General features: G+C 42.3%; 1 protein-coding gene and 1 long non-coding RNA gene across 9 annotated transcripts in view; one reads left to right on the forward strand and one right to left on the reverse strand.

Moving 5' to 3' along the window:
- Positions 1-25,427, forward strand: part of PCDH9 (protocadherin 9) — a 1,118,779-nt gene that overhangs the window by 415,304 nt on the left and 678,048 nt on the right. The gene's annotated exons all lie outside the window — the stretch shown is intronic.
- On the reverse strand, positions 993-25,126 carry LOC128351356 (uncharacterized). 3 transcript variants are annotated; one of them, XR_008319731.1, is made up of 5 exons: positions 25,042-25,126; positions 15,116-15,323; positions 10,611-10,792; positions 9,069-9,227; positions 993-3,476 (listed from the first exon to the last, which is right to left on the reverse strand). It is a non-coding gene; the product is annotated as an uncharacterized LOC128351356 (long non-coding RNA). The 3 variants fall into 3 exon arrangements; XR_008319730.1 differs by lacking the exon at positions 993-3,476 and adding an exon at positions 3,523-3,912; XR_008319732.1 differs by lacking the exons at positions 993-3,476; positions 15,116-15,323; positions 25,042-25,126 and adding exons at positions 3,523-3,912; positions 12,886-12,957.

Here is a 25,427-nt window from a genome sequence, read left to right on the forward strand (position 1 = left end):
TATCTCCCAGATCATAAACTTCAGTAAAGTTTATATAGACGGGTTTGTGGAATTCTTTGCCCAGAGTTGCATGAGGGCAGGAGAAGAGTTGTTTAATTTTTTGTGTGCGGACGTTTGCATAACTCGAAGTTTAGAAAAATCCAGCCTAATCTAAGCACTTTGAAATCTCATTGGTTTCACTGATATGGGACAGCAACCCATTTCCTGCTCCCATCAAGTCTTGTAAGTACTTTTCATGAGTTGAAGTGGGAAATGACATATGGTTTGGCCTAGTTTGCTTCATTTTGACCCCAATTGGGTGGTATTTCAATACAGGCCAAAGCGGAACATTCGCAGTGAAATTAAATAAAACTTCCAATTCCAAGTGCTTAGCTTTGGGATGATACACAGAGGTAGATGCCCCTGCACAGTTCATACATTTGGCTCCCTTGGATGTTGGAGCCTTTTGTCAGTAGTGCCTGCCCATGTACAAATGTCCTGGTCTTGAGTTCTAGAACCCTTACAAAAAAATAAATAAAATGAAAATGGATATTCTTAGAAAACCTTGCCCTGACTCAGTGACCAAATCGGATTCATGCAATCTGCAGTGCCAAATTGCAGACATTTATCAGCTACCACTGACATTAGTGAAATGTACTTTGTGAGGAAGAAAACAAAGCAATTTCATTCCCTTTGAAAGTAAACTAAGTTCTAGGCTTGCATAGCCTGGGATTTCAAGGATAAGTTGTGAAGTAGCTACACAGAGGTTTCTGGTCTACCAACAAAGCAATAAGTTTGAAATATTTTTATTCATTACAACTAAATCCATAGGTGCCTTTTCAAACACTCTTTGACTTTCAAAGTTTCCCAGACCCTCTTTATAAGATCAGATTATTTTAGTGGCTTTGAAAAGACAGGTGACCCCACATGTGTTTAGGATCTGCTGCATCTCAGGAGATACAGAGCTTTTAAAAGGAGATTGTATTCAAAGACTTTCAAACATTGTAGTTTAATAAGAGTTTATTTGCAGACAAAGATAGTCTCTCCCTGACACCTGATAAGGATCTTGCCTCAGAGAGTGTGCAGACTTGTTCCACTTGCAGTCTTTACACATGAGTTTTTGAACTCATGTCTACAAAGGAATTGGGAGGAAGGCTTAAGCACGCCTTGATTCTTCTGTATTGCTATAATAAACACGCAACTAGCACAAACATCAAAGACTCAGTTGAACCCATTAGTGCTCTTTTGAAGGAGATCTGGTTATATGGGAGGACCCTGTAATTCTGAGGAAAGAATTTCAATCCCTCTTGCTCTCTCTCTCTCTCTTTGTAGAGTATGAATGGATACCTTGAAGCTAAGGCTTTGCTCAAACCCATTACCACCACCTGCTTCTGTTCTTCTTGTAGCTACAGTTACATATCCAGAACTTAGTAAGATGTTAGTAATGTCCTTGAATTTGTTAACATATCTGAGAGAAAAGAATTTTAGCTTCTAAACACAGAAACTAACCCACTGGATACAATATTCTGTAATCCAGAACTCTTTGGTTTAAGATGAGAGTTATGACACTTTGAAATTTCACTCGTGCTCTAAAAATGTGGGAATTGCAAGTCAAAGTGCCAGTCTTAATGTTCACACCACATAAACAGTAAAGACTTTGTACAGTGCCTTGGAGAGATGTATCAGACATCTCAGTGCCCTGGAGAGATGTATCTGACAGAATTTCATTGGGGGTCTCTAGGAAATTGTTGGGAAGGCTACACCAGTTTAATTCTGTCGGGACTTACCACAGCCCAATGTTGAGCTGAAAGACCAAGGCAAAGTATGGGTGCATGAAGCCTCATTTGTAAAGCCAGCATAATATAAGAGACTGTAGAAAGACTTCACATATTCTGCAATTTGTTTCTGGCTTGGGCTTCAGTTCCCTCTGCCCTCTCCTCTTCCATATACATGAATGTGAAATTCCAACTCAAGTTTCCATTCCATCTTTGCTTCAGTTTGCCCTGGGCTGGAGTGCTGAGTACTGTTAGGCTTCTGGGCCTAAGTTTAGAGGGTGAGAGTAAACAAACATGTTCTTCTTTCTTGTAGGCAGAATACGTTGGCTTGCACATGTAGCAATTTGTAGGGTCAATGTATGAAGAAGTGATTCTACAGCATTTTATGTAGCCCTGTTACTTTCCTTAGCTCGTGGTATGGCAAGACCAGGTGCATCTTTAGAAGGCAAGGTTAAGTACCATAGAGCTTTCAGTGGTCATCGCTTAGGATTTTTGTCATCTATATTGCTTCCATCACTAGGGGCCAAATTACACATACATAAATATGTGTAATAGTAGTCCAATGGCCCATTTTCTGCTTGAGAAACCGCATTGGGAGAGGGCAATGGCAAACAGGTGTTGGACATCCTCTGTAGGAAACACTTCAAGGAACGATTTGGAATGGGGAACAAGAAGAAGCAGTGAAAAAGTTAAGCAGTGCCCGCCCCGCCCCCCCTGTTGTTTTTCTATTCCCTGGTCACCTTCCCAATTGGCTCTTCAAGTGCACAAGGGTCAGAAAGCTACCATTTTATGAATCTGCATGTAGTTTGGCCATCAGTTCTACAAATACTCCACATTTGTTTTCTCCTGTTACTTTTGGCAACACTGATATATTCCAAAGAAGGTATGATGAGGACAGTACAAACACCTTGTGGGAATGGTTCAGGTTGTAGAACACAATTTCTTAACAAAAACATGGGAATCCTTTGCTTTTCTTCATATTTGTGCAGTATCCTAAATGTTGCATCTGCTGTATCTCTAGCCCATATTTCTGGCAGCCCGCAGAGATCCAGTATAACACCTTACCTATCTTATGGTCTGTGCCAAAATAAATAAACATTTTAAAGCCAACAATCAATATCTCCAAGACTTGGACAAAGTGGTTGATTTTCCTAGTAGATACATCTTTAAATTTTTGAGGACGAAACTTGTGTTTTGATAGTATTTAGGGAAGGGATAAGACGATGAAACATCTATCTGCAGGCTGATTAACCAGACACAGATATCAGCCAAAAATAACAGGAAAACAGACTTAAGACTTAATCAATAAAGCTTTAAGAGACAGGAATGTAATTAATGCCAGTCTCATCATGATATTATGGAAAAAATGTCATGTCAAATCTGATCTTATTTTTGTAATGAGCTGAATTGAAAAATGTAATTTTGATGGTTTTGCTTTTCCCTTGGAGGCTGAGATACAGCTTAAATAGTTCCCACGCTTCCAATTCTGCACTGTAATATGTCTACCTGCATTAGTCAACAAATGCAACTTGTTAGGTGTTTTATCATAAGGGCCAGCATTCAAATTAATGCCGCTCCGATGCAACAGCATACTGTAAGTCCATTATGTAGGCGGTGGTGGGGGCCCACAATTTTTTGGTGATAGTTCTTCAGTCCTCTGTGCTTCTGTTACTGCGGGTGGGGCAACGCTCCATGACTTGTTTAGTGAGGCATGGGTAGACGCTGAGGGAAGCAAGGAATTGCCAAAAATCACTTGCATGATGGAAAATGTGTTTTGAATCAGTGTGGCATTATTTGTTTATTTTTATTTATTTATTCATCACATTTATATACTGCCCAAACTTTTGTATCTGGGTGGTAAACATAAAATAATTAAAAACATATAACAAGTTAAAACAATTCAACAATTTAAAATCCATCACAAAATTAAAACCAACAAATTTTAAAAGGCTGAGAAAACTTGGTTAAAAAGATGGGTTTTTAGATGTTTTTTAAAAATTGCCAGATATGGGGAGGATCGTATCTTAGTGGGGAGTGCATTCCACAATCTCGGGGCAGCGACCGAGAAGGCCTGTCTCTGTGTAGCCATCAGACAAGTTGGTGGTACCTGGATATGGACCTCCTCAGATGGCCTCAATGTGCGGTGGGGCTCATTAGCCTAGATATCAGCCAGTAGAAATAAAGTACACCTTATATTATTTAAATCTGGTAACATATCTGCAAGTAATTTCAATTAAGAATAGCTTTCTGTGAAAAAGAAGATACCCAAAGGAAAGTTGACTTGTGTCTCCTTTCCCCATTGGTCCATTGAATTGCATATTCTCTCAATAAGAAAAAGAATTGTGTGAGATATTTATTATGTATATGATGATATAGTTTTGAAACATATGTCTAGAGAACGTAATTGGCTCTATAGGTTGCATAAAATAATTAAAATTATATACAACCTATTAAAATCACAACACAACATATAAACACCTTTGCATCCCCACTTTTGGACAAGACTTGGAGACAGGAAATGAAGGTGATTCATGCTAATATTGTGCCGTAAGAATGAATGAATGAATGAATGAAAGGCCCCAAGAAATTACATTAGTCATATACAAATAAAGTTTGTTCCAAAATATCATAGATGTATTTGCTGAATCACACAACTCCAAATTTGCCTCACATTTTGTGACGGTTGCAATTAAATGGCAAGCTAAGTAAGTTCCTGTGAGCCATATGTACATCTTTATCTGCTCTATGACCATGGTAGCAGAGGCTCTAAATCAAGGCACCATTGCATTAGGGGTGTTCGAGCCGGCTCGGCAGGTCTGCTCACTGAGAATTCTGAAGCCAAAGTTTTGGAGGGGCAAGTCCTGGCAATTTCCAGTGAGTGACTTCCTGGCTCTGAACATTGTTGCCTGATAAGGACAGTCTGTGAGCACGTTGGTACTTGTATAGTTAAACAACCATTCCTGCTCCTCTCTTTCCTTTCAAGGGCATTTATTTTCTCCTTCTGCCCCCTTTCTCTCACTCCCACCAAAGGGGGAAAGCAAAGGCCCTTAGCAAAGTTTGGAATAAATTACCTGAAAGTAAGTCCATTGATTCCACTGGAGCTTACTTCTGAGCAAACATACATAGGAAACAGGATCAGCTGAGATCCTAGGCAAGAATGTGGTTTCTCTCCGCCCCCCTTCCTCCCAGCCCCTCTACAAAACTCTTAAGGAGGGAACCCCATTTATTTATTTGGGATTTACTTTTGAGTAAATGTTTATAGGATTGGGACCAAGGGTCCTCATGCTAGGAAGTTCTGAAGAAAGAACCTTAAGAAGGAAATCTTAAAAACCATTCCTACCAAGCACCAAGAAACCATCATCCTGGTTTAGACTGGTCTTGAACATGGAGGGTCTACATCAGAGCCAAACTGCCAGTGAATATGGAAGCTTCACTTGGCCTTACCTAAGAAATTAAGCCTCCATATTCACAAGTGGCTTGGCTGTCATGTAGAACTTCCATGTTCAAGGGCAGTCTATACCACAAAAACAGCTTGTTGGCACTGGGTTGGAATGGTTTCTGGGATTTCTTTGCTGGACATCTTTGGAACTTTCTGGAAGCATGTAGCTGAGCACTGAGAGAAAGAGGAGTACACATACCCTTTCCAGCAGCATTTTGATAACTGAACCTGCAATTCTACATGCACACCTAGAAGGAAGTAAGCTCCATTAAACTTAGTGGGACTTGCTTCCATATAATGAGGGAGCTAAACAATCCCTGAGAAATGGTGTTAGGGAGGGGTTGGGGAAGCGAGTATAATGGAAAGGTCCTTTTAAAAATGTGAGTGGAAAACAATGTAAAAATCCTGTGAAGCAAAACCACCAGCACCCCACCCAGCATGCAGATTGTTCTCAAATAATCTGACATTAGCCTACTGTTTCAGTCAGATTGGCTTAAGGCTGATGACTGCAGTGGGTTATTTCTGCTTGGTAGCTGACTGCCAATACTTGCACATACCAAGAGGAGACTTAAAGTTCAAAGAAGCTTTATTAACAAAAGTAGTAGCAAAGCGACCATCAAGGGGATAGCTCCCATAAGACAAGACGGACCCAAAATGGAGACCGTCCAAAGCATTTATACATGAGTTGATACATCTGAATACATTCCAAGCATATTAGCATATACAATAAACCACCGCTCTTGTCAGGTAGGCCCCAATGATTTGTCGCCAGTACATCCTTGAAGATCACAGCACCACCATTGTTAGGGCCGTAATTTGTTACATAGTTTGTTTTTACATAGCTAATGGTTATCAGGGTGTCATCCCATGCCTGAGCATGGCGAAGCATGGCAAGGAGAGGCAGGCAGTAAATAGCAGTTTGCTGAAAAACCCAGGGTAGAACAACAGAGGACTGACAAAGAGCAGAGCCTGCTGACACTGGCATCCTGGTCATAAAACCCTGGCCTAGTTCACAGAGAGTTTAAGATGGTGTTAGCTTGGTTCAGCCTTACCTTAACTTCACCTAATACAAACAGTATATATGATCATACAGATTAATATAAAATGCCCAAACTCACAGGTATCAAGGCCTACCACTATTTTGCTGATAATACTATCCTGAAGGAAATCAAATCAAACAGGAGAAATGTGTGAGGTTTATGGGAAATTTCTGGGAAGAGAATCTGTAGTTTTGGACATGGTTGTTAAAGCATTTGTTATTTTTAATTATTGGGGTGTGTGTGTGTGTGTGTGTGTGTGTGTGTGTGTGTGTAGTGGGGGAAAATGAAGTACAGATTTAAAGTGAACACAAATTATCTGTCTCTTGTGTCCCTTATTCACTGCTAAATAATCATGAGGTGGGATCACACTGTTTTTATTACTGAATCCACTAATTTCATTTACTTGAATGGACAGCTTTATTACAATCACTGATCAGCCCTACAAGAAACCGATAGTACTACACTCAGATAAGAAAGCAGTCAAACAATACACCTCAACACAATAGCCATTTTGTAGCGGCATCTAGGCAACCAAGCCAGAAGTTAACTGTTTACTTGGGTTTTTTTCATGTGGTGGCGGGGCGGGGTGTGGGGGAGAGTGTGGCTTTATCTTAGTTGAAGATTTTGCAAAGTTTTTGGTGTTCAACATCAGGAGGTTTTACCTTTTGGTTTTGGTAAGCTCTTCCCCAAAGTGTCTAATCAGATTTTCCTTTTTAAAACACCTGGAAATTCAGTAATACTAAAGTCTTTGGTTTAAAATTAGATTTAAGCTGCTTTATATTTTCATTCGTGGTCTAAAAAGAATGGAAATTTCAAGTTAAGGTCCCTGCCTTAACTTCCATGCCATATAAGCTGTAAAGACTTTATACAGTATGGTATATGATGATGGCTTTAGAAATGAGGCTCCATGAACCTACACTTTGCTTTGGACTTTCAGGTGGACATTGGGTCGGGGAGTGATGCATCCAGGCAGACATTTAACAAGTTCCATTTCCCTTATTCCTAGAGATGCCCCTGATGAATTTCTACCTGATGCATCTCTGATCAAGGCAAAGTGTGCGTGCATGGGGCCTCCTTTTTAAAGCCATAATCATATAACACACTGTAGAAAGTCTTTACAGCTTACTGTATATGGTGCAGAAGATGGGCACCTTAACTTGCAATTTCCATTCTTTTTAGAGCATGAGTGAAGATGTAAAGCAACTTAACTCTCATGTTAAACTGAAGTTTTTTGGATTACGGAATTTCCTGTTCTGCCACTTGATTGGTCGATCAGGGACAGCTTGTTGTCTTTCATCACTACAGGAAAACGTAACATGCTGCCCCATGCCTTGAGCTGGCACTGGACTTGGCCAACCCTCCCTGCTGGTTTATCACCAACTCATTTGCCACCCCTCTTGCCTCTGTAATGGCCTCACCTTCTGGTGCGCTCTGCCCTACAGCTACAGCACCCCTCTGACCTCTCTTCATTGTTGCTGGTTGTTCTTTCTCCTGTTATCACTTCTTCACCAAGTTTGATGCTGAAGTGATAGCAGGACAGAGAGTAACCAGCAATAATGAATATTGATGCAGAGCATGCTAGAAGGCGAGACCAGCTGGGGGTGGGGTGAAGAGGGGTGGTGTCTGGGCTGGTAAAGCAGGAGGTGGGGTTGGCGTGGTGGGTGGGATGGCAATAGCTTTAGCTTTATGGCTCGCAACAGGGGAAAGGACAAGGAGGTTGGAGAAGAGGGGCAGTGAGAGAGCTGAGGGGAGGTGAGAGGGGCACATTCACTGCCTGAGACCATCACCTATGTTTGTCTTGTGGGAGAGCCACTCATGTGATAGATCCTTTCAAGAGCTGCAGTGGATAGAGGGATAACACATGGAAGCAAGGAAAGGGGACATAAGAAAGGCGGAAGAGAAGGAGAGCTGCATGAAAAGAAGAGAGGAGAAATAGTGACAGGGACTAGGTCTAAGTCAAACTTGCTTTTCACAAAGAGTTTTGGCAGCAGTGAAAGGCACTCCTGGTGATTTCTGGGGTGACGTTGAAAGGGAATCAAACTGTTTACAAGGGCAGCAGCCAATCAGGATGGGGAGAGAGGAACTTCCTTCCCTCAACTCCAGTCCTAGAGAAGGCTGCCATCACTGAATTCGGACGTAATGTGTGCGGGATGAGTTTTGTTCTGGGTGGCAATATCAAAGCAGTCTATGCAGATGTGCATTCAGAGTGGGACCTTCCTGATTCAACCTGAGTGGGATCTAAAATTAACTGAGTGGACATCAAAAACCATGTGAGCACACGCACATGTATACATCTTAGAGGGAACACTGTTGCAGAGAGCTGTGGATAGCTTCCAAGAAAAGTAAAAGTAAATATTTTTCAGGGAGCATTTTAACTCCCTACAAGGTGCACATTCCAATGATACTCTTTTGGCTTCTCTTCAAATTAGCCCAGTGTTTTGTTGATGAAGGAACCCTCTAATTTGTCTCATATTTCACTTATTTCAATCTTGGCTGCTGTAGTTTGAAAGGCTCAAACTATAAGATTTACAGTCATACTGAGGAGAGCCACATTGCAGCCACATTGAGGAAGGAGGCTCCAAATTGTAAAATAAAAGGGTAGTTATGCCTAAGCACTACTTATGGCACTTGAATTCCTTAGTAGATGCAGTCCAGCTAGTGCCGAATGAATTCCTTTATCTGTTAATGAAAATGTCTTATGTATTATTCCTTGGGCAGTTTCTGGCCCTAAATGGCATTTGTATTCAGCTGGTTGTGGAGTTACGAATGCTTATATTTCATGCATCAATTTATTTAAACATCATGTTAATGTGCAGACTAGAAAATCACACTGACCTGTGATGCAGATTCAGAGAGCCTTTCCAGCCCATTCTCCTTCTTGTAATTTAAAACCTTTCAGTGTTTGTATTCCTTTTTTTTCCTTTTCTTTTTTTCCCGTTTGGGGGTGGGGTATTCCGTGAAATGGATTTTCAGCAAGGCAATAACAGTGGGGAACTGGGCAAAGGGACAAATGACAAAAATAGCAAGGTATTTCCCATTGTTAAAAGGATACTTTTATGAATTTTGTTTCAGTGCAATTAGGTTGGCACAGGTGAACAAAATTCACATTTAACAACCACGAACTATTTTGGCCCAGCAAGAGTAATGTGCCCCAAACTACTAAAAATGTATAGTCTCCCCTGCTACCCTCAGCATAAAAAATGGGCTTCCAGCCTTCCTGCTGTGAGTAATGGCTTGAAATTGTATCTGGCATGAATATATTATGCAAGAATCGGGGCTGGGAATTGAATATGAATAGGCTGAGCAGCTGGACTTGGGAAACAAATGGTGGGTCCTTTTAAGAGAAAGGTATTGGCTTTCATTTTGCCCAGCTTCACCTATTTCTCTGTCGGCCTTCCTTGGCTTTCTTCAAGCTCTGCTGCAATGTAGCCGGCAGAATATGCTTGTATATTACTGCACATTCAGAGGAAGCCTGCTGTGTGAGTTTCACACAGGGGGCCTGTTGCTCAATTCTTAATTAAATTATCAAAAATTCCATTCTGCAATGTTTTGGAATGCAACTAGCAAAACTGTGCTAGGTTATTGGAAGTCAAGAGACTTTACTTCAGGAATGAGAAAGCTTTAAGATCTGATCAGAGATGTAGTTCTCTAGATCAGAGATGGTCATCTTTGTGGTTAGGCCCCCAAAGTAACTGAGTCCTATATTCATTAACTTATTCATCATATTTCTATACCACCTGATATAGAAATCTCTATATTTGTTGGTCCTAGCAAATTTTAATCGTGGCAGAAGAGAAAATAGTTGCTCATATTTTTTACTGTTGGGGCGGGGTCAGGGACCCAATATTCTCTCTGAGTATTATATTGCTGTATTGCTTACACATCCTTACACAAATCTGTCTCTTTGATGGATCTTTCAGGAAATATGTCTGCACCTCAGCACCTCTTCTCCCCCACACCCCCAGTGATGAGCACATGCTATTCAAATTCATGTGCATGTGGCCTATGTGAACACTGGACTCCAAATAACCAAAGCTGAATAATTCACAGAGACTGCCACACCTCCCAGCACTGCACAGAAGTGACCTTTCCAAACAGTCCCAATGGCATCTAGGGTTGCCCCCCAAAAAGTTCATATCCATCACCAAAAAAGTGGAAATAGAGGACACTCTTTACAAAAAAAAAGTCTCCACTGCATAAAATTTGGACATATTTATTGGTATTATATATGGATATTTTGATCAAAATCGGATAATTTGAGGATAAATACAGCTCACCACTGTGAAGCTGGTGACCAGGTGAGCTGTATGTCTGCTCAGTCTGCTATCTAGGTGCAGAGTTCTCAAGGCCTCTGTTTCGTAATCATAAATTCCTCACCTGGTTCGGTTAACCACACACACAGTCCTCTGTCTTCCTCCCCCACAGGTCACCCAGCCGGCTCTCTCCACCTTCACCTCTTGGCTCGAGGCAGGGCAGCCAGCCAGCAACCGAGCCAGACTCTTTGCATGCTGGCGCAGTGGTGCATGCATGGTGTCCCATTCGCTTGCTGTTCTCTGTGACTACAAACATTTATATACGGCTTTTCAACAGAAGGTTTAACAGTGGTTTTCAAAGAAAAATAAATAATAAGATGCACCTCTGTCCCAAAAGGGCTCAAAATCTAAAAAGAAAGGCGAGGTGACACCAGCATCAGCCCCTTAAGGAATGCTATGCTGGCGTTGGATAGGACCAGTTGCTCTCCCCATGATAAACAGAAGAGATTCACCACTTCAAAGGGTACCTTTTTACTCAGCAGGGGTAACTGTTAACTGAGTAAAGTTGCCTATTTGCTAACTTCTCACTGCCACAATCACCACTGCCACCCCATGAAAGAAGCAAGCTGCACCTGTTGGACGGGCCCACCTATCCATGTTCCTGCATCTTGTGGCTCAGCAACCTGCCTCTGCAACTGAAGCAGAACCTGCCCTCTGGCTTCCCCATTGGATGGATGGTCAGTAGGAAAGGGAAAGAGGAGAGAGTAAAGTGTTCTGAGAGAACAAAATGTCCCAGTTGCTCCCAGGACACACAACACATGCAAAAAAAGGCTGTTTGATCTCCCAAATAGTCTCTCTTCTTCCTAGTGCAGAAAAGATTTGTTTGGTTGCCAAAATAGTAGCATGTCCTCTATAAAAGTCCCTAGTTGGCAACCCTAATGGCATCTGGGACGGGCAATGGGAAGTGTTGGAAAGTGGAGTGCTTTCTAGCGCTTTCCCCATACGACAGCAGTACACGCAGGTGAGCGGTGGAAATGGTTGCCTCTGCGTAGTGCAAGAATAATTGGATTATTTGGCTTCAGGTATTCAGAGTCAAATATTTCCACAGGCTTAATGTGCTAGATGATGCTAGATGATGCCACCTAACTATAGACCTTGATCATGCAGGAGATGGAGATTAGGGCCAAACCAGTATGAAATCTGAGAAGTGTGAATCCATCTTTGACATTATTTATTTGCTTTAAAATACATTTATTGCTAAAAGTAGCCATGGGATGCCGGTTTGGATTGGGGTGGCCTAGTGTAGGGGAGTTTAATGATTTCTCCCTCAGCAGGATTTCAATCCACTTTGACACCCATCCTGATACGCTTAACTGCAGAGTGGAATACATATGGGCATAGCAAGTGCGATGGAGCTCATGAAGGAGTAAAAAATTACTGTCTTCTTTCCTTCTGCACTGTACCCTAATCCAAATTGGGTCCTGTCACAGCTACTTTGAGCAAAGAAAGAGATATGTTATCAGAGGCACATTAAGATGTTTTAATCAGGGGCGTAGCAAGGTTGGAGTGGGCCCAGAGACAAGATTTTAAAATGGGGCCCCCCCACTCAAAGTCCAGGGCCTCCGCACACCCCAGGCCCCCAAGGATTTATGTCTGATATTTCAAAATAAGTATGCTGCCTGGAAATACATTTCACTGAATACACACATGCACACTTCACAGTATATAGTGATATACATTGAGTACTATATATTTGTGCTACTTTTAATGCCTAGAACACACTAGCAACACTAATTATTAAAATGGCCCCCTCGCTGCAGATTAGCCAAGGAGACTTTCAACCATGCAGGGTGAGCCTATGTTTGTTTTCTCAGAATTCTGAACAAATTCAGTCAAGTTTGATTCCAGGAGGTTTTTCACAGGAGGCTTTTAAAGCCCTTTAACACACATCTCCTCTGGAATAGAGGTGCTGCATTCACATGTTGGCCAGATTTACCCTGAAGTCCCTGCAAGTTATTGGGGAGCAGTTCACACACAAGAAAAATAAAATAAAATAAAAGCACAAGACATGCTTCACAGTTCTCACTCAGACCTTCTGGGTTGCAAAACAACTTGAACATAAGTGCATTTATAAATGAATGAATGAATAAATAAAATTAATAAAATACTGTTCCAGAAGTTTTTGCAATTTTCTGCCATGAAACAAGCCACTTATAGGACTTTTTAGATAGTTTTTTTAAAGCCAGCAAATTTTCCAAGCTGTTTAAAAATAAATATTCAGAGACTTCTCAGTCCCTCCCCCCAATATCAAAGCCCTATGGCAAGCAGATCCCTATATATCCGGGTGGGGGGGGGGGTTGGGGGGGGAAGGTAACCACAAAAGGGAGTTCACACTCTACCTGGCAGCAGGGGGTCTTCTGCTGCAGAGAACAGTGGAGGCCTCTCTGGCTGCCTCCTCCTTCCTGGCTGGCTTGGGCCCTACTGGAGTTCAGGCTTCACAGAGGCCTACACCAGACCTCCGGGGAAGCCCCGCCCACCCGCCGATCAGCTGAGAGGCGGGAGAAAAGGAGCTGTTTGCAGCTTGTCTGCTGCCTGCATTGCCGGCCAGCAGAACAAGCAGGAGAGACGGCGAAGAGGGCAAGTGGCTGAGAGGCTATGGGGCTGGGCAGGGGGCAATGGGGAGTCACGTGAGGTGCCCCTGGGGTGCCCCTCCAGGCAGTGGGGCCCCCAGACAACTGTCTCCCCTTGCCCTATCATTGTTACGCGCCTGGTTTTAATGCAGGACTGTGCAACTTTGACCCTGCAGCTGTTGTTGGACTACAACTCCCATCATTCCCAGCCACATTGGCCCATAGTCAGGGATGATAGGAGTTGTAGTCCCATAACAGCTGAAGGGTTAAAGCTGTGCAGCTCTGCATTAATACATGTCCATTCATCCCTAGTTTGGCTCCTAGTAGCTGAAGGATAGAGTGCTCCTCCCAAATGCAGAAGGCTATCTCTGCTTGTTGTTGTTTTTGATGATTACGTAGGATAGATAGGGGCTTATCTCCTTGATCTTAGATAAGACTACTGAGCATTTAATTTGTTTTGTTTTTATAACAGTAGCATTTTTCATAATATTAAAATGAATATTCAAACACAATCTGGAGTTTATACCAAATAAATCTACATTACTACCGTAAAATGAAATGTTGTGGACAAGTGACTATAGCAATTTGTACAAATATGGTAACATGAAAAGAGGTTGCTGCAATCATGCAGGGTCATATGAAGGTGCTAGTTTGTACAACTAGTGCCTCTCTGCAATCCTGGCCATAGTGAGTCAACTGGTACCTATGTTGAGCATTTGGGGGACCAACAAGCATTTCACCTGGATCATATTGCCATTTCTTGGCCATATTACTTTATAATATCTAACCTCTGTGGTGCTTTTGAGTGACAAAGTCCATATAACATGTCCATATAAAATGGACTTTGACCCTTTTGGTCAAAGTACATTGACTTTAATGTGTGTTCATACTGTAGAAAACAAAAGAACATAAGAATAGCCCTGCTGGATCAGGCTCAAGACCCATCTAGTCCAGCATCCTGTTTCACACAGTGGCCTACCATCAGTGTTCCCTCTAAGGCGTGCACATGCTCACAAGTTTTTTTTAAAATGTCTGCTCATTTAATTTTAGATCCCACTCAGGTTGAATCAGGAAAGCCCCACTCTGAATGCATGTGTGCACACAATGCCTTGATACTGCCAAAATTCATTCCACACACCAATGAAAAAAATTAGAGAGAACACTGCCTACCAGCTGCCGCTGGAAGCCACAGGCAGAAGTTGAGGGCATGCCCTCTCTCCTGCTGTTACTCCCCTGCAACTGGTACTTAGAGGCATCCTGCCTTTGAGGCTGGAGGTGACCTATAGTCATCTGATAGTAGCCAATGATAGACATCTCCTCTATGACGTTATCCAAATCCATCCAGATTGTTGGCTGTCACCACATCTTGTGGCAGAGAATTCCACAAGTTGGAAAGTGTTGTGTGAAAAAGTACTTCCGTTCGTTTGTCCTAAATTTCCTGGCAATCAATTTCATGGGATGACCCCTGGTTCTAGTGTTATGCGAGAGGGAGAAGAATTTCTCTCTATCTACTTTCTCCACACCATGAATGATTTTAGAGACCTCTATCATGTCTCCCCGCAGTCGTCTTTTTTCTAAACTAGATAGCCCCAGGTGTTGTAGCCTTGCTCTAGGCTCCTGATCATCTTGGTTGCCCTCTTCTGCACCTTTTCAAGTTCTACAATGTCCTTTTTAAGATTTGGTGACCAGAATTGTATGCAGTACTCCAGGTATGGCAGCACCATAGTCTTGTATAAGGGCATTATAATATTAGCAGTTTTATTTTCAATCCCTTTCCTAATGATCCCTAGCCTAGAATTGGCCTTTTCCACAGCTGCTGCACATTTAGTTGACACTTTCAGCAAGCTGTCCACCATGACCCCAAGATCCCTCTCCTGGTCAGTCACCAACAGCTCAGATCCCATCGACATATACTTGAAGTTGGGGTTTTTCATCCCAATGTGCATCAGTTTACACTTGCCAACATTGAACCACATTTGCCATTTTGTTGCCCACTCACCCAGTTTGGAGAGATCCTTTTGGAGTTCCAAAGAATCCATTTTGGATTTCACTACCCGGAAGAGTTTGGTATCATCTGCAAATATGGCTATCTTGCTGCCAAGTCATTTTAATTCTAGATTTCTTGATTTAACTGAGTTATACATCCGTTCTGTTAAATTTTCAGGCAGGAATAAGTCATTTTAATGTGTTGATATGTCTGTCGGTATCTGTAAAGTAGGTAACCAAATGGCATGAGTTATGGATTGAAGTCATTTTTAAAATCTCGTCTCTTTCACTTATATTAGATGGACTTTTCCCAACCTGTTGTCCACAGGATGTTTATTTGTAACCTTGTTCTCTGTTTTTAACCCATCTCAGTGTGCTGAAATTCAGGAAACCATGACATTTTGTGCTACAGTGGTACCCTGTAAAGAAGTTTCAGGACTTAAAAAAAAAAAAAAACAACTTTCTAGCTTCCAACTAAATAAAGCCCAGTCCCCTGGCATTCCACATAGCTGATTTATATAGCCATCCTTGCAGGATGATTCTTCGAATAAACCCAACTGTGGTAATATTTTCATCTGACAACAGAATTGTTAAAACACACAAGGGACTGAAATCAGGCTGCAAAGCAACCTAAAGAGATTAGAGTTGTGAGGGCTACACGCAACACTGATAGATTCAATATTAATAAATGTAAAGTCCCAGCGTCAAAAGGAAAGGAAATAAAAACAGCACAGATGCAATGCTGAAAGAAGTAACCAAGCAACCACCACTACCACAGTATGAGCGTAATTTTCTCCTTCTTGCATACAGTCCAAGTGTCCCTTTCTCATATATTTGCAGTTCCATTGTTACACCACGAATACTGTCCTTCAGATGAGAGGTGGGATGCATTTCCCAAGATCCTCTTAGCTCTGAGAAGCGATCCATAATTTGAAAACTATGAATATTTTTTGTTCTTGCTACTATAGTCAGTAGCATTTATACAGCACTTGTCTATGTACATCACCAACAACATATATGGCACTTTAGAATTTCATAGCAGCAAAGAAAAAATGTCACTGCCACAAGGACTTTGCATCTAGATTTCAACAGTGGGAAATAAGCAGAGAGAAGAAGAAAGGTACAAAAACAGAGAGAGGGGACCAAAGCAGTGAGAAATTCAGAAGTAGAAAAGGAAGTTTGTGAGTGTTAAAAATGCAGTTTCATGTACTTACAGCGCTATCCTATCTACATTTACTCCAAAGTAAATCCTACTGAGTTCAGAAGAACTTACTCTCAAATAAGTGTGCATATGATATAAGCCTTTGGCTTCATTTTGATTAGAATGAAGACTAAGAAGTTAAGCTTAAACTTCACTCACAAAGGTGTGTTTAGACATGGGGTTTCAAAGAAAGGAAAGAAGTGGCAGGTATCTCTGGGAGAATATTCTGGGTGTAAATGAAGAGGAGGGGGCTTGGGAAGAGTTGGGGAATGGTTTAATGAGATATTTGGGGAGTTGAGGACTGGGGCAATGGTAAAGGTAAATTGTGCCATCAAGTTGATGTCGAGTCCTGGCAACCACAGAGCCCTGTGGTTGTCTTTGGTAGAATACAGAAGGGGTTTACCATTGCCTCCTCCCATGCAGTATGAGATGATTCCTTTCAGCATCTTCCTATATTGCTGTTGCCCGATATAGGTTTTCCCATAGTCTGGGAAACATACCAGGGGGATTTGAACCGGCAACCGCTGGCTTGCTAGTCAAGTCATTTCCCTGCTGTGCCCTTAGGTGGCTTTGGGACAATGGTAACAGCTAGGAAATAAACTGATAGCAAAAATCCTAAAAGTAATTTCTTGCATCACTTTTGTTGCTGTTATTGCCTTTTGAAAACTGGACTCAAATGGAAAGGGCTTGCCTTGTCATTTTGCTTGCCTGCAGCATGTGAATCATAGGGAGGTATGAAACATAGTATTTTGTGTAAAGCTTGTAAGCTTGGTAAGCTGTTTATAGTAATGTGTTGTCATGATTCTTTACCATTCTGGCTCTAGAATACATACCAATGGATATGGTATTAATACAAATACCAATGTATATAGTATGGATTGCTGGCCTGATTTTATGCCATATAAATTCAATAACCACAACAAATATGCCTCCAGATGATGAAAAATGGCAGTTGACCCACTGAGAACAAATAATATGAAATGAGTATAAGAAGGTGCTTTATGTTTATTTTGTTGTTTAATTGATATACCACCTTTCATTAAAATAATCCCAAGGCAGTTTAGAATATAATTAAAATGCACAATTAAAAGTACAAATATTAAATTTGAATATAAAAATACTGCATCTCTATTTTAAAAGTAAAAAAAACACCCCTATATAAAACATAAAACAAAGAGCAGCAACAGCAAAAAACCAATTCTGTCAAAAATCAACAGCAAAAAGTAGCTATCTCATATAAAAGACATTGAGGCTGTTCTCACGTGCGGTGCAGCCAAGACTCTTGGCTGCATGTGTGAAACCATGGGAGCCAACTGGCTGCCAGAGCCGCAGTGGTAGCAAACCCGCCTGCAGAGCCAGCCTCCTAAATGAGGTTAAGGGAGCGAGTATTCCCTTAGCTCCATTTTTTGTATCATGTGCAGTGCCAGCTGCTCGCGCGGTGCACTGTGGCATTTCCAGGGGTCAGGATGACACATCCTGGCCCCCGACCCTTCATGTTGCCATGGTCAGTGCAGGATTATCTCGGTGTGTGGAAGTGCACACAGCAATGGAGGAGCAGTCATCTGTGGGGAAGATAAGTTCAGGCAGGCTTCCCTGCTGCCCGCCCTCAAGCCCTTCTAACTGATCGTGAAAAAGGGCTCATTCTCTCATATAAAAGCCTGGGTGAAGAGCCATGTTTTAACTTGTTTCCTAAAAACTGTGATGAAGACTGATACCAGCCAGAAGAGCATTCTGAAGCCTGGGGGCAATGACCGAGAAGGCCCTGTCCTGTGTACTCGACAGCCGAGCCTCCCTCACCATTGACACATGGAGCAGAGCCCCGTCTGATGATCTTGTCAAGCAGATAGAAACCCTTGGGAGCAGGCGGTCCTTCAGATATCCAGGGCCCAAACCATTAAGGGCTTTAAAGGTCAAAACCAGCACTTTGAATTGGTAGCCAGTGCAGCTCTTTCAGAATGGGTATAATATGGTCCCAACAGCCTGCTCTGGATAAAACCCTAGCTGCTGCATTTTGCACTAGTTGTTGTTTCTGAATATTTGTCAAGAGCAGCTGCACGCAGGGCATATTACAGTAATCCAGCCGTGATGTGACTAAGGCATCGGTAACTGTGGCCAGATCTGCCTTCTTGAGAAAGGGATACAACTGGTGCACTAGGCGAATCTGTGCAAAGGCACTTGTGGCCACTGCCTCCACTTGAGCATCCAAAAGCAGAGATGGGTCCAGCTGTGCAGAGATGGGTCCAGCTGCACACTCCCAAGCTGTGCTCTTGCTCTTTCAAGGGGAATTCAACCCCATCCAGAAGTGGTTGAATCCTCTCATAATAATTGGCTCTCCTACTGACCATCAGCACCTCCATCTTGTCTGCTTTTAATCTCAGTTTACTATCCCATATTCAGCCCCCAGTTCAGGACATCCACTGCCACTCTAGGATCAGGTGATAAGAGGAGATTGAGCTGAGTGACATCTGCATATTGCTGACAACTCAGTCCATTTCCCTGGATGACCTCTCCCAGTGGTTTCATGTAGATGTTAAACTGCATGGAGGACAAAATTGAATCCTGTGGGACCCCACAGGCCAACGGCCAAGGAGCCAAGCGAGCAGTAGTCCCCCAGCACCATCTTTTGGACCCTCCCCCCAAGAAAGGACTGAAGTGACTCCAAAGCAGTGCCTCCAATTCTCACACTCGAGAGGCAGTCCAGAACGATGCCATGGTCGATGGTATTGAACACTGCTGAGAGGACCAGAAATAACCAACAGAGATGCACTCCCCCTGTAAAGCTCCCAGTGTAGGTCATGCACTAGAGCGACCAAGGCAGTGAGTACCATACCCAAGATGGAAGTCAGATTGAAAGGAATCTAGATAATCTGTATCAGCCAAGACCCACTGCTGCTGAGATGTCAAGATGATCACACACTCCATCATCTGTCCCCAAAAAGGAAAGTTTAGAAACAGGGCTGTAGTTGTTCAGGCTGTAGCGGGGTCAAGGGAGGGCTTTTCAATGGTGTGCTGCAATGGAGGATTTGTGTGTGCTGTTCTATTGTTGTTGTTGTTTATATAACACCATTAGCATTAATACATGAAGCTAACTTTTGCACATGCATTTCAATGGTCTACTGACAACAGTATTGTCTGTTCTGATGAGCAACAGCTACCTGAGGTTGAGGCTTTCTCCAGCTTTTTTTCTTTACCTGGTGATGCCAAGGATTGAACCTGGGCACGCTCTTGGTTCATGAGAGGCAATGGTGAGACCAAACATCTAACCAGACCACCATCTAACCAGTGTCCAGGTACACAGATGATGCTCACTAGCATATCTCCAAGAATCCTCTGCAAGGCACAGTAGTTCTGTCGGGTCTCTTAGGGGATTCTTTGTCAGATATGTCGATCGGTTGGAAAGTGTTCCCTGGAGGTAAAACAATTGAAAACCATTCTGGCATAATATTAGTTTGTTTTAAGGGTGGGAAAAATAAATTTGCTGCTAATTTTCTTTGTACTCAGTACTATAAATTATTTGATATGTTTCATCTCATCCCTTATATGTGCTGTTTTTATGTATGTATGTATGTGTGTATGTATGTATTTTATTAAACACCAACAGCATTAATTACTTAAGCGAACTTTTGTAGACCTTGCACTTTGGAAACCAGTGTTAACCTAAAATATATTCAATGAGTTCAACAAATGTTTGAATTTTTCTCAGTTGTGGTGTTCGCACCGCCTGCCATGATATCTTTTGTACTGTTTTCTCTCAATAATTGAATGCTTAGTTAAATTTGGCTTGGATGTGTTCCAAGCAAATTCAACATGAGCCAAACCTGAGTGAGCATACATAAATCATAATTAATGTCCGTCTTACAAAGCGGCTTTATCTAAAATATCCTGAAAATGTATTCTTATTTAGCTTGGTATCATTTTTGGCATTGAAATGCTAAATGAAACCAAAGCTCTTACGTTAAGAGTTTTAAATTTATCTACACACATTTTATTTGTGAATAAACTGAAGCATATAGAAGAAAGTATTATAAATAGTGGACTACATGATCTGTGTTTAGTAGGGCTATGTAGAGAATAAGGCTGAAATATGATAAATAATGAGTCCCAGTTTGTTGTGAGCCCCATCAAACAATTTTTCATTGGGTCAGGTCTGATGTAAAGTTGTCAAGAAGCCAGTTCCAGTCAGATCCAAGGGCAGCTGATACACTCTATGCCAGATCGATTGGATTGGTGGGATGTAGAGGCCTTAACCGGTGGCAAGGCAGTAGATTCTTATTTGTCAATTTTAAGCAGCAGCAGAGTCTAAAAACTCAGCTCCCCTCCATGGCAACCATCCCATAATGCTGAGGGGAAGGAAGTTATGTCTTTTCCTTGGTGCATTACTGGGAAAAATGGTCACCCTAGACTCAAAGGAGGTATTTTACCCAGCAATGCACTGGGGAAAGGACACAATGCCATTGGATGTTTCTCTTCAGTTTCCCTGTTCCTGGACAATTCGAGCCAAGCAGATTTCTATCTGGCAGGGAGGGAAAAGGAAAACTCCTTGCAACTGTCCTTCACCAGCTTCAGTAACTCCAACATATCTACACACACACACACCCCTTAAGGCAGATTCTTGTATTTCCATTTTCTGTTATACACCATTCTAGCTGCCATTATTATATATTGATTCTTACTTATCTACTCATATATAGCTGACATCATTCAAAAGACAAATCTTTGAGACCAATGATGGTTGTAAGCATGCATTATATTCTAAGTGAGATGCTTTTATTGGCAGAATTTTCTTTTTAATTTTCAATATCTACAACAACAAAACACCCCATCTTAACCACCCTAACTACCTCTTTCTCCAAGAGCCACAAGGATATGTTTAGCAAAGAAAGGGAAAGAAGAAGATAAAGAAAGGGCATGTTTGTGTCAAGGGGTGGGGGGCAGGGAGAGAAGAGAAGAAAAGGGAAAGGGGTGAGAGACAGGCCATCCAGAACTGATGGAAGCTTCAGTACTTAAACAAATAGCTGAGCTGTTAAAACGCTGATCAATCTTGAGGATAGGTTCATATTTTCATGTTCCTGGCAGTATAAAAATAGGACCTTGATTATAGCAAACACATTTTATAATGGTGCCATTGATTCACTGAAAACAATATGAACTATGTTGGGGGAGGGAATGAAATCAGTGGAAAACAGCACACACCATCTTTTAGATTTCCAGCAAGGAAGTAGCCTTCGAAAACTGTTTTCATCAAAATAATCTACCAGGTATTTATTAGTCATTGACGTAGCATATATTCTCAATATTGGCTTCATGGCTTAGACATCTTATCAGTATCTATAATTCACAGGAAATTTTGTCCAAAAAAACAACACCTCCATAGATTACACAGCTGATTTTTGGAAGCTGGTAAGATGAGGTAATGCTGTGTATGCAGGACAGATTGTCCCTGGAATACTGAGGAGAACATTTGGAGGAACTTCAGCCAAACATTAAAAATAGTGACACCATGTTACAAGGACAGAAAATTCTTCTTGATGAGCTGAGTTAGAGCTTTATGAAGGGGGGAAAAGTCATATCAGTGATATCTAACTGGGAGCCAAAGCAGACATTTGGCAGCACACCTGCATATGGGAATCTGGATCACTGCTGACAAACTACAAGATGTGATTTACAGTAGAGGCAAATGTGGAGAGTGACAGGAGATGGAGCAATTTGCTACCAAGTACTGCTGGGCGGAGAAGTGCTTACTCTCTCAGATGGACCCAATGGACCTGAATCAACTAGCAGCTCAATTCTGGTCCCGTCAAGTCAAATCCAACCGAAGAGCCTGCTTTGCTTCAGTTCCTAAATACTGGCCCAAAGCTTCATACAGCCTCAGTGGCCAGAGAATCGCATGGAGAAAACAGCCAGTAGAGAAAATGTAGTTGGGCCCCTCTACCCACTGCTGCTTTACAGTTGTTCAGTGGTCATTGAGGTTTCAGGAGCTGGGTCTCTGTCAAATGTCTAGTCCATACTTTAGTAAACCCACAACTCTTGGAGTGAGCCCCTTTATTGCAAGGTTCAGTGTTGTGTTCCCTATTGAAAAGGCCTGTAGATGATCAACTAAATGCAGAAATGACATAGCTTTTTCTGTGATGCATGCTGTGTCCCAGCTGCTGCTGTCTTGTGTCAATGAATAACTCCCAACACTGTTCTTTCTTAATATACAGTTTTCAAAACTGGTTTCAGTATCTTTCAAACAGCACATCATATGACGCAACTTGCTAAAATATTCTGCATATGCTTTAGTCATGGGCTTTCCACAATATACAGAATATGAAGTATGAATAACACTGCAAAGTTCATAGCATAAAATAGAGAACACAATGAGGTCGTGCACATGACCTCTGAGCCGGGGAGGGATGGCGGGGAAGGCAGGATCACTTCCCCCACACACAATCCACGCCGAAGCCCTGCTCGTCACATCATACTCATAGACGAGTGTTGCTGTGGCAAGCAGCGCAGCAGCAGGGAGGACAGGGGAAAGATACCCATTAGGGAAATCCCATGTGAGTCAGGTGCTCTAGGCACCCGACTCTGTGTGTGCTCAGCTGCATGCAGCCCAAACATACACATGACCCCAGTATTGGGTTAAGGGTGCGCTCGCGCCCTTAACCCTGGGTAAAGGCCGGGGTAAGAAGCTGGGCTACCCGTGAGGGCAGCGCTGGGATCGGGCTTGATCCTGGCACTCCACACATGCAGCCAAACCCAGGCTAGGCTGCTCTAGCCTGCTTTGGGCTGCTTGTGAGAACAGCCTTAATATGTAAGAAATGGAAGCACCACTAAAAAAAGCACAATAAATGTATATCTGTAAAATATTTTGTATTAATAATCATCATCATGTTCTCCTCGTTTGATCATTAGTGCCTCTAATATTGGACCAACTTCATTCTAATTTCAAGCAAAAATAGCCACTCAGTTCTTCTAGAATTGTTATCTCTCCCTGAACCCCAAATAATAAACAACAGTATATTTGCTTTTCCAACTGGCGATATTCTAAGATACAGTGCTGACTAGTCAATGCCTTTGTAGATTGATTGTGTTTATGTAGATTAATCATGCTTATGAGGCACAGCATTTTTCCTATAAGGAATATTTTTCTTTCTGCCTATACCTGCTTGAATCTACTTATAGTTGCTAGATGTCCAGTTGCATTAACTTCTTGTGCATTAAAGTTAAATTTCACAGCTGGATGCAAAGTATGTATGTCCACCTTTGCACAACTCTGTTGCATTAAAGCAGAGCCTGGCTATTCCAGTACCTGGGGAGATCCTTTGAGCAACATGGTCCTTAATATGCCAAAGCATCAGATTTTCATCAAATGCATCATTTCAGACCAAACTCAGAAAAGGGCTAATTGGCCAATTTTATGATGCATTGGTTGAATAAGCATGGGCCAAGATGCCATGTGGTTTGTGAATTAGGACCAGAGCTATGGAAAAAATTGCATGAAGAAAGGGGCGGGGGGATTACATCCTTATTGTGAGTGTTCCTTGCAGTTTAAAAGCAGTTGTTATGACAAGAGATAAGTGCCCTCCTCCACCTACCCAGTGCTTTCATAAATATCATAGAAGACAAGATAGAACTTTGCAGTACCCCAGACCATAAATCTGATAGGTTAAAACTATCTTCCAGTATCATCTTCTACAACATATTCCTAAAGGACCAGAAGAGTGTGGTACTTTGAACCTACTCCAGACAATGGTCCCAAATGATAACAACGGTAGTGAAAACTGAGAAGACTAGGAGAATCAGGAGAATCACATTTCTCTGCATTTACCCTGGTGTAGATTGTCCACTAGGGCAACTAAATAGTTTTGGATCCATGCCAGATCAGATGCCAGATTGAAATGGTTCTACTTATGTGCAGGGGCGTAGCAAGGTTGGAGTGGGCCCAGAGACAAGATTTTAAAATGGGCCCCCCCCCAAAGTCCAGGGCCTCCGCACACCCCAGGCCCCCAAGGATTTAAGTCTGATATTCCAAAATAAGTCTGCTGCCTGCAAGTACATTTCACTGAATACACACACGCACACGTCACAATATATAGTGATATACATTGAGTACTATACATTTGTATTACTTTTAATGCCTAGAACACACTAGCAACACTAATTATTAAAATGGCCCCCTCGCTGCAGATTAGCCAAGGAGACTTTCAACCATGCAGGGTGAGCCTATGTTTGTTTTCTCAGAATTCTGAACAAATTCAGTCAAGTTCGATTCCAGGAGGTTTTTCACAGGAGGCTTTTAAAGCCCTTTAAGACACATCTCCTCTGGAATGGAGGTGCTGCATTCACATGTTGGCCAGATTTACCCTGAAGTCCCTGCAAGTTATTGGGGAGCAGTTCACACACAAGAAAAATAAAATAAAAGCACCACACATGCTTCACAGTTCTCACTCAGACCTTCTGGGTTGCAAAACAACTTGAACAGAAGTGCATTTATAAATGAATGAATGAATGAATAAAATTAATAAAATACTGTTCCAGAAGTTTTTGCAATTTTCTGCCATGAAACAAGCCACTTATAGGACTTTTTAGATAGTTTTTTTTAAGTCAGCAAATTTCCCAAGCTGTTTCAAAATAAATATTCAGAGACTTCTGGGTCCCTCCCCCACCCCCCATATCCAAGCCCTATGGCAAGCAGATCCCTATATATGGGGGGGGGCGGGAAAGGTAAGCACAAAAAGGAGTTCACACTCTACCTGGCAGCAAGGGGTCTTCTGCTGTAGAGAACACTCTGGCTGCCTCCTCCTTCCTGGCTGGCTTGGGCCCTACTTGAGTTCAGGCTTCACTGCGGCCTACACGGAGGCCTCCGTGGAAGCCCCGCCCACCCGCCGATCAGCTGAGAGGCGGGAGAAAAGGAGCTCTTTGCAGCTTGCCTGCGGGCCAGCAGAACAAGCAGGAGAGACGGTGAAGAGGGCAAGTGGCTGAGAGGCTATGGGGCTGGGCAGGGGGCAATGGGGAGTCACATGAGGTGCCCCTGGGGTGCCCCTCCAGGCAGTGGGGCCCCCAGACAACTGTCTCCCCTTGCCCTATCATTGTTACGCGCCTGCTTATGTGATAAATTATGTGAAAACTACCCTGCAGT

Source organism: Hemicordylus capensis, chromosome 3 (assembly GCF_027244095.1).
Source record: "Hemicordylus capensis ecotype Gifberg chromosome 3, rHemCap1.1.pri, whole genome shotgun sequence".
NCBI classification, from domain to species: Eukaryota; Metazoa; Chordata; class Lepidosauria; order Squamata; family Cordylidae; genus Hemicordylus; species Hemicordylus capensis.